The sequence below is a fragment of the Euprymna scolopes genome, chromosome 16, assembly GCF_053919585.1.
Source record: "Euprymna scolopes isolate OS-2025 chromosome 16, ASM5391958v1, whole genome shotgun sequence".
Classification (NCBI taxonomy): Eukaryota; Metazoa; Mollusca; class Cephalopoda; order Sepiida; family Sepiolidae; genus Euprymna; species Euprymna scolopes.
Genome location: NC_136497.1, coordinates 46,314,766 through 46,330,887, shown reverse-complemented (window position 1 = coordinate 46,330,887; position 16,122 = coordinate 46,314,766). Strand labels below are relative to the sequence as shown.

At 33.7% G+C, this 16,122-nt stretch overlaps 1 long non-coding RNA gene across 4 annotated transcripts in view; it reads left to right on the top strand.

Annotated features, from left to right (window-relative positions):
• The window catches only part of LOC145295934 (uncharacterized), an 87,810-nt gene extending 72,005 nt beyond the window's left edge, over nucleotides 1-15,805 (top strand). For 3 of the 4 annotated variants that reach the window (XR_013869917.1, XR_013869919.1, XR_013869918.1), the window contains one exon: nucleotides 15,499-15,805. This is a non-coding gene — a long non-coding RNA (uncharacterized LOC145295934). The remainder of the gene's footprint in view (nucleotides 1-15,498) is intronic. The other variant, XR_013869916.1, reaches the window with a different exon arrangement.
• The last annotated feature ends 317 nt before the right edge of the window (nucleotides 15,806-16,122 follow it).

Here is a 16,122-nt window from a genome sequence, read left to right as displayed (position 1 = left end):
CTTAAACTCAGTAATAAACAAAGTTTTCTGTTTCAAATGTGAGTTTACAAAAAGGAAAATCAGACATTGGTTTATTCTACAAATCTGGGTTGATTTGTAACAGAGATTTCACTCTAAAGCCTTAACCTGGACACCTGATTAAATGGAGGAAAACATCGAATTCACGCCCCCATTCAGGTGAGTTTATTTCACTGTACATGTATACTTATAACTTGCTTTGCAATGAGAGTGGGTCCGTTTTTTTACTCTTAAGGTTTAATGTAATAGTGATATGTTCAACCGTAATATATGGGATAAACAATGACAAGAACCAAATTTGATTACTTCTTGCAAGGCTTGTGACTATTATTTGTTGAGATTGGATTTGCAAACGATTATGTTGTAATTTATAGCGTGGTAATCCCGCGGTAATATGTTCATCGGCGGACAAGCTCTTACAAGGGTTTATCTATGGAAAAAAACCATGGAGAAAGGAATGAAACTACTTTTTCTGTTGTAATGGTAAGACGAGTTCTTGTAAATGCTTAAGCAAATATTTTTTTAAATAAAGCGAGCAATTATCACAAGAAGAATTGTAGAGTAGAGTGAGACTAGCAAGGTATTTTCTATCAGAAAATAACTGTACGAAAAAAGATTATCGGCCACTGGATCTCGAATTAATTTTTATTCTTACTAGAAAGGAAATTGGGATATAAGAAGCACCTCCCCAGATGTGGCAACAGCACGTTCTATCACGCTTGATTAGGATATTATCTAAGTAGGTGATTACATCCGGAATAACGCCAATAAAGAAAATATGAGATATTTGAAGCGTTGTTTTAGTAATATTGAACTTTAGCAAGGCATTCAAACCCGCGTGCATATATAGAAAACTCTCCTTTATATAATGATATGAAAAACAGCAAAGAAAAAAGACTGCGTGCAACGCTAGTTATCACAACTAGTACTCAAAATCTGGTTATTGTTGTCATTTATTGTGACAGGTTTTGTCATTCGTTATTATAAGCTCGACTAAGTGCCTGTCTCTCGCTGCACCTCGTGACAGTTTTGCGAAAGAATGGAATCGCCCACGTAAACAGATAACCAAGTACAATGACAGCAACAAGCATCGTAAAAATAGAACAATAAAATAAAACAATAAAATAAAACAATACAATTAAACAATGAAATAAAACAAAAAAGGCCAATAGAAAAAGAGAAAAAAAAGCAAAAAAAAATAACTTGTATTGAACTATTTGACGAATGACTATTTCGAGTATGATTATTGTTATTCGCATTTTTAACATGTTTCGAATATTTTTCACAAGTTTCAACCATCCTCCTTTCAGGCCTTCTTCAGATTCGAAATATTTTTTACGATTTTCCTATCGCAGCAAGTTATAAACGTGCGACTTTGTTAAGCATTCATAATCAAACTATTAGATTAGCTGTTCCATGGTTGGTAAAATTAATTCCCGGATGAAAAAGCGTTGCACCACTTTTCTTTAACGTTACAAAACTGTAAATCAAGACAGAATGCTACAAATATTTATGTCTATAATCCTTGTTCCAATTTTGATCAAAATTAATTGCGTGACTTTGATTCTATATAATGTCTACAATCTGTGGCTCAATCTTATGGAACATTAAGAATATATTGAAATCAAAGGGGATTCGCTTGTTTAGAATACCAATTTATATACATCAAATTTAATCCCGATCTATTTGAATTTTCGAAAGCACAATCTAAGGGTTTTTTTCTTCGGTATATGCTTAATTGTCATAAAACTATCTTCTCAGGAATTATTTCTCCTTTTTATAGAGGCATCATAATGTAGTATATGTTTCTTAATCATAACCTCCTCCCAGATATACCTCCTCCCGAGTGAGGTTTATTGTGAATCATTCGTTTTGTCGTTAGGACACCATTCCCCCATTCATTATCTCCTTCTGTGAGTCGGAACAATATATAGTATCATTTTCTTCTATATTTCATTCTACGCGTGTTGCTTGAATGTTGATGAAATTTTTATATTGAGTCGATTAAGCCTTGATCGCGACAGACCTTTCGCAGTATGAAAAATGTCACGTTGATGGTTTGAGGACTACTGTTACATGAGAAGGGGACAGACCTCAGTAATAACATTGAAAAGTTTGACTACACCAAGATGACACAATGTTCAAGAAGCCACAAAAAACTAATCGTTTCTTACCTGGTTTACGTAAGGAAAAAAATCTTCCTTAATGATCATAGAGTTTATATTGACAGTTGTTATTTACCTATTCTCAAGGTGGTTAGACATAATGTCAGGTGTGTGTTTGATGGAAATGTCTATCTGCAACGAACTGAATTCGAATCTGACACAAATTGGTTTTCAGTTCGTGTCATACTTAAACCTACCCGAATCACAGCAAAATCTTCCCCCTTCACTATAGAAATGCGTAGGTGTTGAAACATGTTCTACTTCGATATTCTGTTTGATCGCCTCGCTGGTTTTAGGAATTCCCTGCCTGCTCCATGTTCCCCGACCACACAAACCTATAGAATTTAAAATGTAAATGAACAAACCCGCCATTGTCCAAATTCCTACCCAGGTTTCTACCTATAAATCTGGTTCTATTACTGTATCTATTTACGCTTTAGTGGTAATATACGTTTGGTATGATGAACACAGCAATAGAAATAGAACAATAATTATAACTATTTCAGCGTGTTTATTCATCTTGATACCTTCAGTATATGATAATTTTTTGACGTAGTTTAAACAAAATGACCTAGCAGTATTATGTATGACTAAATAATAATTAGTATTATGAGAAGCAGGAGAAAAGAGGAAAAAATGCCGTTCCTATTGTTGTTTGAATTATCGATACAATCAAATTCAATTCAGGTCATGCCTTCATATGGTTAATCGGGTGACGCTATTGAACTGTTTACGCCCACAACCATTATGGATAGATTGACAAACCGCATTAAGAAGAAAAGAGAATTGGCTATTATTTCTCCTGTCAAATGAAATCGCCATTATTTTACGTCTAACAAAAATATATTAGCATATTAGATCTGGAATATTCAATAACTATGAACGAGACTGGGCTGAACATCGGACGATCCATGCGCGAGCTAACACTTAATTCCAGATGAACAATTGTGAAAACAACACGTGCTGTACGTCTTTTTCTTTGTATATCAACCCATTTTTGTTCCTCTACCAAAGACACGGTTATGTTTTAAATCAATTGTGCAGTATAGTTCACTAAACAAATAAAATAAAATAATGAAAACAAAAGTAAAGTAAATAAATGTTACCAAACGCAAGAAAAACATGTTCTTTTTATCTGTAGTATTTCATCATAGGTTTACTGATTGTATTATTTATTATACATACAGTTCAAAACGGATGAATATTTTACCCTGGGGGACTTGATCACTATGTTGTGGCTTAAAAGTCATTTAGTGGAGTTGGTTGAATCGTAAGTTTAAATCGGAGTAAGTTTTTCATTATTATATTTTAAGCATGAAATTCGTGAATAAAATCTCATCAAAATGTTTGCCCATTAAAATATGGTGGCTCGACTGAGTACAATCGATGCTAAAATCTTTTCCCCACCAATTTTTGTTAACTGTACCCCATAAAAGACTATTTTTGTGTTTAGTGTAACATCAATTTCTCACGATAAATAGTAACCAAACATGGTCAAAATATAAGTGACTTAGAACTTTTTTAAAATATCTAGGTCAAGGTTTAGATTGAAAGAAAAAGATGAAAGCCAACTTTTGGTGATAACCTTTGTTCTATAAACTAAAGATGTTCAATAATTATAGATTGTATGTATAGGAAGCTTTCAACAAAAGGAACCACGTTCAAATTTCAGTCTTCTAGCAAGGATATTGTTCTAGCAATAAAATTTTCCATGGCATAAGTTCGGGAATACTTCGTACGTTTTAAGAAGATCTATGCAGTATCACGACTGTATTTAATTCATGGATAACGTGCATTCATTTTTTCTCCATCATGCCAGTCGAAAGGTACATCCATAACAATCAATCCGATGCAGAGTGACACTAGGTTACAAGCTACCCTGCTCTATTAGGTATTACAATATGCTTTAATATGAGTTCAACTCACCCCGACTTTATCTTCTAGCCCTGAGAAAGTGTTAGTTCATTTCTAATCCCATTATTTGTGACTACCGAAAACAGTAAACAAGGGCCTTTCAGGTATTTTCCTGTGACAAAGTGTATGAAATCTCGTGCACTGTCCTCCAACTTCTGTCATTTCCAATGTTTCGTTCTTGTTATTGGCAGAAACAATTTTATCCAAATAAAACTCTTTGTGTGAAAATATATTAAAAAGTGTTTCCTGAGTAAGTAATGTGTACATACATATATATATATATATATATATATATATAAAAGTAAAAGTGTCTGTCTGTGTGCGTGTCTGTGTCTGTGTGTGTGTCTGCATGCATTTCCCTACACAATAACTCAATTTGTGGAAAAATCGATTTCATCGGCTTTTGGCCAGAAATTAAAAGATTAAGGGGTCAAAGTTCAACGATTTGACCTTTGAGAACTCTACCAAACTCCTCGGACTATTTTGTGTCTACACTGGGTGCCAGTATATATATATATATATATATATATATATATATATATATATATATATATATATTGTAGTCTGTGACTCTTTTTTGTTCTTGTGCGCTCTCTCTCTTTTTCTCCATAATTTTCTATTTTTTTATTTGGGTCTAAATACTAGAATTTTTAGATATAGGTTCCTCACACATGGATCTAACTTAATTACTTTATTTGAGACCAAAACAATAAATGTTAAGGGGTCATAATAGGGGTCAAAGTTAAAAAAGAATTGACCTCTGCGGTCTCTACCAAATTACTCAGACAATTTCTGGTCTAGACATTTGAAATTTTACATAAAGGGTATTCAGATTTCTTTTTTATCGGTTTGGGTCGAAAATTTTAAGTTAACAATATATAAATGTATGTATGTATGTATGTATGTATTTTTGCATGTTTGCCTAAAACTTTCCACGTAGGCGATGGATTTTCACAAGATCGATATCGTTTTAAAGCCCGAATCTTCAGACGACAAATAACGAAACATTGGCTAAAAACATTCATTTCTTAACACTCAACTGGACACTTTTCAACAGGAAGGGGTCGCTTTTTTCACCGATATTTTCGAACGTCATCCCATCTTTTCGATTGTCTGGCCTTAATTTAAACCTACGTCACTTCCGGTTTGGCGGTGGTCGTAACAGCAAAGACGGCACTTTTTTTTTACCAGTTCTCTTTCTCCTTCGCGGTACGGGTTCGAGCCTGCCTCCCAACTACCACTTTTTCCCCCCAACACGCACCTCCAAACACCCGGGCACCATTGGGCACCCATGCTATTGTATATATATATATATATATATATATATATATATATATATATATATATATATATATATATATTAACATCTGCATATATATATATAAATTTATAAGTGTATATATATATATGTATATATATTAACATCTGTATATATATATATATAAATTTATAAGTATATATATATGTATATATATATATATATATATACACGCACACACAAATGTAGACAGAAGCACACATATCACTTTATTTACATACAGATATGAATATTGTTAAGACAGTTCGTCCAAGTCTTTTGTCCGTTGCATGTTCTTTTATCCTATCCGTGTATTTTGCATTCCATTTCCGCCATTTTCATCAAAACTTGAACTTGAAATCTCTTTTTCAATCTGGTCCTGCCACGTTTAATCTGCTTGACAAATAGACATTGCTTTTTTTAATATTCTTTTCGCCCTTTTACTCTTCCTTCTCCCTCTCTTTCTTTTGTGCATTTCATTTGCCGCTTACGTTTTTCATTCATGCATTTGCATAAAGACTCCTTTCCTGCGAAAAAAAACAAAACAAAAAAAAAACACGACAGTAAAAAAAAAAAAGAAATCGAAATCGGAAACGAAATAACATTAAAATGAAACGATATTAAAAATCATATCGCAGAAAATAACAACATCGACTTCCTTCCGATTGCTTCATTCTTCCCTTTCTTTTCATCATAACCTCAGTTCTTTTCTTTAGCTCCCGAAAAGAGAAGTAGAGAAATTGTTTTGAGTTCTGAGTTTAAGATTAGGTTTAAGAGGTTTACGGCGTATAAAACTATCTTTGATTTATGCCGAATTTGGTAAACGTGAAAAACGACTAAATGTCTCGATTTCTTAACATTATTAAACATTCAATTTATTCAGTCGTTCGTCAGTTTCCAATAAAGAGCAATGTTCTTTTATTTTTGTGTATAATTCTCTCTCTCTCTCTCTCTCTCTCTCTCTCTATATATATATATATATATATATATATATATATTTATATATATATATATATATAAAGAGAGAGAGAGAGAGAGAGAGAGAGAGAGAGAGAAAGTAAGTTATGAACATATATATGACAATTAAGCTACACAGAATATTCCGCATTTCATTCTCGTGAGAATATTCTGCGTTTCATTCACGTAAGAATTCCTTAGGCTTATGTCTAACGATATCTCATGAGAATGAAACGCGCAATATTCTGTGTAGCTTAATTAATATATATTTTTTCATAACTTACTACCGAACTCTACATATGTATCGAGTACTGTTGAAGTAAATACTAAAATATTACGTATAAATTATGTATTTGTATATTAATTTATGTTATTAAATGAAATAATTCTCTCTCTCTCTCTCTCTCTCTCTCTCTCTCTCTCTATATATATATATATATATATATATATATATATATATATATATATATATATATATATATACTAGCATTTCAGCCCGGCGTTGCCCGGGTGTTTCTATGTGTCTGTTGACCAAAAAAGAAAAAAAAAAGTGGTAATAGAAAGGCAGACTCGAACCCTTACCGCGAAGGAAGAAAAGAACGGGGAAAAAAACTTTTTTAACTTTGACCCATATTATGACACCTTAACCTTTATTGTTTTGGGCTCAAATCGAGTTATTCAATTAGATCCATGTCCAAGGAACCTATAACTAAAATTTCAAGTGTTTAGACCCATAATTCTTGGAGGAATTTGAAAGAGTTATCAAAGGTCAAATTGTTGTACTTTGACCCCTTAACAGCCAAATTTCTTGCCGAAAACCGATCACATTGATTTTTCCAAATCTCAGTACCCTGAATATCAAATTTCGAAGCTGTAGACTTAAAATTGACCGAGTTATTGCGTAGGGAAATGTACACATACACACACAAACACACAGACACGTTCACTTTTATAGATATACAAGAATGGGTGCCCGGCGTTGCCCGGGTGTTCGGAGGTGTATTCTAAGAAAAAAAAAAGGTCAACTTTTTAAACTTTGACCCTTATTATGACCCCTTAAAATGTATTGTTTTGGGCTCAAATTAAGTTATTAAGTTAGATCCATGTCCAAGGAAAGTTTATCTAAATTTTGAAGTGTTTAGACCCAAAATTATCGGAGAAGTTTGGTAGAGTTCTCAAAGGTCAAATCGTTGAACTATGACCTCCTAACAGCTAAATTTATGGCCGAAAACCAATCACAAAGGTTTTCCCAAATCTCAGTACCCTGTACATCAAATTTAGAGTCTGTAGACTGAAAATTGACAGAGTTATTTCGTAGGGAAATGCACACACACACACACATAGACAGACACGTTCATTTTTATAGATATACTAGCATTTCAGCCCGGCGTTGCCCGGGTGTTTGGAGGTGTATGCTGAGCAAAAAAAAAAAAAAGAGTAATTTGACCCCTATTATGACCCCTTAAAATTTATAGTTTCGGGCTCAAATCACTTTATTAAGTTAGATCCAGGTTCAAGGAACCTATATCTAAAATTTCAAGTGTCTAGACCCAAAATTCTCGGAGGAGTTTGGTAGAGTTCTTAAAGGTCAAATCGTTGAAATTTGACCCCTTAACAGCCAAATCTCTGGCTGACACCCGTCACATCGATTTTCCCAAATCTCAGTACCCGGTATTTCAAATTTCGAGTCTATAGACTAAAAGTTGACAGAGTTATTGCGTAGGGAAATGTACACAGACAGACAGACACACAGACACACAGAGAGACAGACAGACAGACACGTTCACTTTTATAGATATATAGATAGATATATACAGATAGATAGATAGATACATAGATAGATAGATAGATAGAGAGATAGATATATATGCAGATACTTTCCTATTTGTACCATTGGATTGAAGTGATATTTCCAGATTAAATTCTTAAGGAAAAATAAAATTTCAACTTCGATACATACATATATATATATATATATATATGTGTGTGTGTGTGTGTGTGTGTGTGTGTGTGTGTGTGTGTGTGTGTGTGTGCGCGTGTGTGTGTGTGTGTGTGTGTGTGTGTGTGTGTGTGTGTGTGTGTAGTTTCATATATGAGAGCGCGCGTGTATGTATACATCGAACAAATAAATATATATACATATTCTTGTATTTTTATACTTATAAGAAACTCCTACCACTGGTACCGGAATGCTTCGTAGATAATTTCTATTCAATTTAGATTTGATTTCTTTATCTTCAGATTTCGACGCGCACGTGTTTTATTTTCCGTTATGTCCCCGCCACCTCTCTTCACTATTCGCCATTTGCAAATTCATCTTGCATTAAGTTTTCGTCTGCGCATGCGTTGAAGACGATATATAAGCTGCATATCTTCCCCTAATTATGTTTCCTATGTCTGGAAATGCATTTTAAACAATAAATTCTTATGCAAATCAAATAGGCGATAGCAACCAAATAATGATTCCAAAACAACAACGACATAATAATAATAATAATAATAATAATAATAATAATAATAATAATAATAATAATGAATTATGGAATTATATAAATTAAAATAAAAAGCTGAAATAAAGGAAATAATGAGAAAGAATACAAGAGAAGACTAGGGTTGTTTCTTCGGTCAAGAATGAATGGGAAAAATAAAATATCCGCTGTAAACACATGGGCAGTAGATATATTTAGATATGGGGCGAGGGTTATTCAATGGAAAGGAAATGAGCTAGAAGACATCGACAGTGAGACAAGGAAACGATGACAATGAATGGGGCTCTTCACCCAAATATTGATGTCAGTAGGATATATGTGAAAAGAAAAGAGGGAGGACGAAGACTAATAATTTATAACGATGTGTAAAAAAACAAGAAAGTAGTCTAAACGTTTAGGTCTACAACTGTAAGAAAAAGCTTCTTTTTTTTACACAGTGGTCACCACTTATCAAGGCCGGAAGCCACTCAGGGATAAGGGTTATTGCAAGTACATTACGTTAGTGTGGAGATTTGATGAAGTGTTTACTTAAGGGGGCGGTTCATTAGGAATTTGTTAACGTTGGACTTGAACACATCCAAGTTGTAGTCAGGTGGGAAGCAGGCAGACGGAACAGAGTTCCACAGGCGCGCAGTTCTAAGAAAGAAGCTTTGTTCATGGAATCCACGTTTTGACTTAGACACAGATAAAGAGTGGGGAAAATTTTTGACAGTGGATTCAGCTAGACGGGTGTTTTTCGTGAAAGATTGACGAGGGGGGACCACCTTGTGAAGGGCGTGTCAAAATCGGAAAAAATTGCGAGACAGCGAACTAGTAAGAAGCACGGAATTTAAGGAATGAATGAAACAAAAAAAAATAACACAAGTGGAGTGTGAAGAAAATGCATGACCAGTTCAATAGAGATCTACCAGAAGCAGTGGACAAGGGGAAAGCCTGGCGATTGTTGTCAAAATGTGATTTGAACGTTGAGACAGGAACTCGTCTGTGTATTGCACATGAGTAAGAGCTCAAATCATGTGACTTATCACATTGATAAAACGGTTTAAATTCCCCTTTGTCGACTGTATGGGTGTGAATATTTTTTCTCTCGTAATGATAACACAAACGTAGTAAAAACGTTTGGTTCGCTAAATAAAGGCAAAAGAAAATCTTCCCTGATAATCACATGAAAATCGGACGGTATTGAAGTTTTTTTTTCTATCTTTTGGACATGTAGATTTGACTTTATAAGAGGGATGTTTTTAATTGTTTGCCGTATGTATATATTCGAGAGAAATTAGTACTTTGCTATTTATTTGTTTTAATAACGTATAGATTTTGCTACTTCTGCATTCTACGCACAGTGGTATTTTAGATTAAAAATTCAAGTTTAATTAATTTTTTACGGAATTTCTAAATTATTATGTAAAAGTATAGAAATCTAAAAAGAAACTTTCCCTTCCATGTCAGATATAGATTCCTAAATAATGATGTTTTTTTTATTGAAGCAGAAGACCTAAGTTTAGAAAATAGCTTGTGAATAATTTTTTGAATGAAAGCCATTAAAAATTCTAAAGGGGTGAATGTATTCGTGCAACAAAATACAATCAAACAAACTTACTAATGTCGTGAAAATCAAACGGTGATGATATGTTCAATTGCTAGCGAGTAATTTTGCTGTTCTATATTTGTAAAATTGACTTATTACATTAAATAATATGGAGTTGTACGAATAGTATTCAAAACTGAAGTGCTAATGTAAATATTTTCAGACGGGAAGAAATTTGTGAGTTATTAAATGTTCTGCCTATCTAGTACTGACGGGTCTGAATCTTTAACAGCACAATAAAAAGTTATTGCGTTTTTCTTTCATTTTTTGGGTCTGTTGACGTCGAAAAAATTGGCTCGTATGAAATGAAAATAGACTATATATGTGTATAATAAAGTCAACGAATTTTAATTAAATGTTTTATATAAGAAAAACGTGGTATACTTTATTGATGACGTGCGCACAATCTCTGATTTTGTCGGGCAGGAAAAAATAGAAATAATTTAGGTCATTGTTAATGTCGGTTTGAAATATATATCGTTTATTTCTATATTCTTTTATTCTTCGCGAAAGGTGAACGTTTGCTGACAAAGTGTGTATTAAATAGAACATTGCAATGTTGTTTTAAAAAATAAGTAAATATCAAAGTCGCAATTCAAGAAATCTTAAACATTTCAAGTAGGTAAACATTGTAAACCGTGAAAGGTTATGCTACCTTCTTTTGGAAGGATATGTTTGAGACAGTAAGGGAGGACGGATTAAATAAATGAATTTTGAATTAGGATAATTCGAATGTAGTATTTCAACATGCTTGAGGACCTTGGCTAATATAGAGCTGAAACAGTTTAAACCACAACTAGCTCCTATACTTACAAATCTCTGTAAGCGTTCTTCTTAACGAGAAATGCTTCCCAACACCCTGCAAAACTTCATCAGTATGCTCCATATTTAAAAATGAAAGTGATAGGTCATCCCCACTCAAGATTAACGAATCACAGAATCCATGCTGCCTTTGCACAATGACAGCTGCAAGTTGAAGTGAAGACTAGGGGAGAGCGGGGCTTGCTATAATAATGCTGTTATCTCATTGCTACACGAATAGGCAGAAAGAGTAAATATATTTTCCATCGGCATCTCTGAAGTGTTCTCTGATTACTTCTCAATCAACATTTTAGAAACATATTGTCAAATAAGCTTTGGGTATTGTCAACCAATATAACGAGGTAATCGGCGTTCTTGAGTCGACTGGGGGGCATTTTCCACACAATCTTCCAGTACTACGTAAAGGAAGAGATCTAGAATTAAGGATTGCTGATTTTTCAATCGGGAAGACGGGTCGGGAACGTGCATATCTGTGTAAGAGAATGGGATATAGAAAATTTTGAGCACTACACCTATTTTGGTGTGCATAAAAATCTCCAAGTGCATGGAGCTGAATGTTAGTTATCAAGAAGACTGCTACATCTATACAGAAAGAGACATGATTGATTAGGGGCCGTTCTGATTCAAGGTACACAAGTAGATTAAATAAAAGTAACGAACGTAATGTTGTACGGCTAGTCTAAGGCACATAATCATTTGATTTTAGTCTGCACTTTCTAGTTTAATGGATGCTGTTACAAATGTAGATTCCACGTTGGTGCATATGTGTGTCTCAATATTGTCCGCACCTTTCAGTTGAATATTGATTAATTTATTCTAGTCTTAGTCCTTCCATTCTTCTTGAATTGTTGTCTGATGGGCGTACCAAGAAGGTCTGTTGCGTAACGTGTACCATGGCGCCATATGTCGATGCCTGTACTTAGGACGAAGGTTTCATCCTGATGTGTATACGAATAACTAAATGTCTACGATTGGTTCTTCACTATTTGAACCGTAAGTTGTTTTGTTGCTGTCTAATTATATTCCAATACTATGATTGTCTAATTATATTCCAATACTATGATTGTCTAATTATATTCCAATACTATGATTGTCTAATTATATTCCAATACTATGATTGTCTAAATATTCATATACGCGCGAGCGAGCGCGCGTGTGTGTGATACACGTATTTTGGACATACCTTATTTTCATGCGTCGTTGATCTTGTTAACCTGGAATTCATCTTGTTCTTGGAGGGGAGAGGGGGTATCTTGTGTTCGACCTACTACATAACATCATAACGATCACATTTCGAGGGAAGAGAGAATTGTAAAATTTTGAGAGTTATGACAATTAGTATGATTATTATTATTGTTATTGTTATTGTTATTATTGTTGTTGTTGTTGTCTTCACATTGGATATCATCAGTGATTGTTTCCTGATACTTAACTGTGGTGTACCCCAAAGTCTGAGGGAAACGCAAAATCCTACAGGCTTCCGACACTCTGCACCATTTTTGATAACAATTAAAGAGGATATGCCTTGTTGCAACATTCGCTTTTCATTGATTTAAAGCTAGCGATTACCATTGGTTTAATCTATAATTCAGGTGGCAATAAATCACCCGGCGTTCATAGCATTTTCTTCACTCTAGCAATGGAGGTGTGAATAACGTGCTCTATCTTCGGTCTTTCTATTCTCTTTGATCCACCACAACTATTTTGTGTAGCATCAGCCGACTCTGAGCAATCATTTGGGGGGGGGCGAAAGGGTTGCAGTTTATGAAATTTATTGGGTTCAAGTAGTAAGGATCATCTATATATGTTTTTAGTTTTAATATTATTTGATTATCATCGTCAACATCATCTTAATAATGTACTCACTATGAGATCTTACAAAATTCATCATCATCGATTCCTTACTGATAATAACCTGTGATTTGCTCTAGAGGCTCTTGATATTTCAAGCGCTCTCTAGCTCATTCGTTAACTATAGCAAGTAGCTTTGCGTTATCGCAACAAACGCTTACCATTTACTTTTTTCTGGTAAAAGCTATTTGTATTTTATGGCGTTTCGGTGGACAGAAGCGTTTTGAATGTCCCAGTTCACTCCGATTTCTTCGAGTTGAGGTCTGCTTAGTGCTCTTTTGCCTTAGTCCTTCTATCAAAATATTAGTCTGCAACATATGTACGTTTTTGCTGCACCCACACACACACACACGCACACACACACGCACACACACACACACACATATATATATATGTATATATATATATGTATATATATATATATGGTACAATCTACAAACGATCTAATGCTTTTTAATGTCGACCTTATTTAGCTAATATCTTTCTTCTTACATTTAAACATTCCATTGATTAAGATGCTTTTTATCTCACCCTTTGTCTATCTTGCCCTCTCCCTCTATACATGTGTGTGTCTTCTCTTTACTTTATTTCTCTTGTCCTCTGGAAAAGTTAATATGCATACATTACTTCAAGTTTGCAGACACATTTCCAGAGTGTTGCAGCAAAAGTCGGAAGTCAGAGCAATGTTAATATCGCTCTCCAACATGGAGGGTCATGGTTTGACAGACAACACGTGTCGAAGATGCAACGAATTAGAAAATTATCCTCTTCTACTGTTGTTCTTAGAAAATTAAATTCTTTTTTTCTTTTTTTTTTTTGTTCTTGTGAGTGATTTTTGTCACGATTACCGTTACAAACTATGAAATCACATATACTGAATTTAAATCCTATTTCCTCGACTCCGTTTAAAAGAGAAACGGAATATAACCCCACATATTTTCTTTGGCTATTAATAAAATAATAACTTTTTATTTATTAAATCGAAGAAAAGTACACGTAGGCAATATGTGCTTTCTTCGTATTATTTGGATTCTTCGGACTACTGTTCTCATGTTTCATATCATTTTCATATCGTTCCGGTTATGTAACGGCAAAGTTTTTATTGTTTTTCTTCGGGTTTATCTTGTCGCACTCAGGAATCTGGAGAAAATTTCCAACGAAACGTTTTATTTATGTCACGGGGTGAATGCACTTGTTCCGTCAGAAATGACTGTATATAGTTCCTAAGTAATTCGCAATTCTGAAGTAAATAAAGAGTTCCGTTCGGAATTCCATCCAGATTCCCAAGTTCGACAGAAAGATTTCCGAGGTCGACAAGACACACCTTTAAAAGGTCGGGAGTTACATCGACCGAAACGCTATGAAAATAACATTCAATATAAGAACAGTATCCGAGGAATCACAATCATAGCAATAACAAATTCTCAACTTAAAAATTCCGAAACGTAATAAGTATTTCCTTGATTCAGCATCATACTGTAAATACGGAGGTACATATTTCGTAAGGCATTCAAACCAAACGAACGTTTTTGTACCAATGATTCAACGTTCATAAGGAGGTGACGGCGACTCAATAATAAAGGTTAATCCGTTTATCGATTCTTTAATGAGGCAGAGATCCTGAAGACCGAAAACGTGGTTGAAAGTAGGTTTTAATTATTAGAAAGAATAAGTCAACAACTATTCGATAACATTGGATTTGAAAACGTCCGCGTAGTAGTCAGCTGGAAAATAGCCAAATAGTTCTCAGCTAGAAACTCTGCTTATGAATGCTTCTTTTCGCTCCAGTTATACATGAGAAGAAAAGAAAATTATTTACTGTGATAGAAGCTTGCCCGGTTTTTACTGCAAATATACGGGGACAGAATAGGAGCTCAGTCGAGCACCTACCATACAATAAGGAAAAAGTAGAGACAAATAGTGTCATTTGTCTAAGCAAGCGTAAAAATGAATCGTTATATATATATATATATATATATATATATATATATATATATATATATATTTCTTCGCTGTTTGGTTATAATTAAAATAGGTGCTGATATGCCGTAGTTGTAATGCCTAATATTAATAATTTCGTGTTTTTTTATACTTATTGCATGGACGCCATGTTGGAAACGCTAACGTTTGATTATAGATCTTATTTCGTTTTAACACCAATGTCAGTATCTTTATCATCATCCTAAATTAATTATAATTACAATTATCGTCCGATTATTATTATTATTATTATTATTATTATTATTATTATTATTATTATTATTATTATTACAAATGCAATTTTTGGAAAAAAATATTCCTTTGTTGTTCTTAGCTGCTGCTAATTATGACGTGTTTCCCAGTTAACATCACATGATATTTCATCATTTTTATAATTCTTTTTTTTTCTTTTCACAGGATGCAAGGGAGATGAAGTTGTCCTCGTGATGAGGCTGGCGGAGATTGATGTACTACTTTGAAAGCAGAGACGTCCATTTTTTTAAAGAAAAAAAAATTAAAAGCTACTTTTTTTTTTCAAAAAAGTCCTTGCATAAAAAAGAGAAGACCTACAAAAAATACAAAAACAAGAACGCGAAAGAAGGAGTAACGAAACGAAGAATAAAAAAGAACGACGACGAGAAAAAGAAGACATTTCGAAACTGCTGAAGATAAACGATCATTATTCTTACAATATAAATAAAAATTAAAATTAAATGAAAAAAAAGCAATACAAATTAAAATCATTCCTAACATACTGAAAAGATGGCGAAAGAGAAAAAAAAAGCAAAATTTAAAAAAATGGATAGATATAAAGATAAAAATCATGAATAAAATAAAAACTTGCTGAAGATTCATGAACTAGAATTCCGGTTCAAGTACACATGCTTCCCTCCCAGAAGTCCCCATGAAAGAGTGTGTGATATTACTCGACAAAAAATCAAGATCAAGCAAAAGACTGCAGTTTTCCAAGGTAAGGCATCTTCGGGTTTTAATCACATTAATAATGTCACATTCCTTGCTATTTCCTTGTATTTTTAAAAA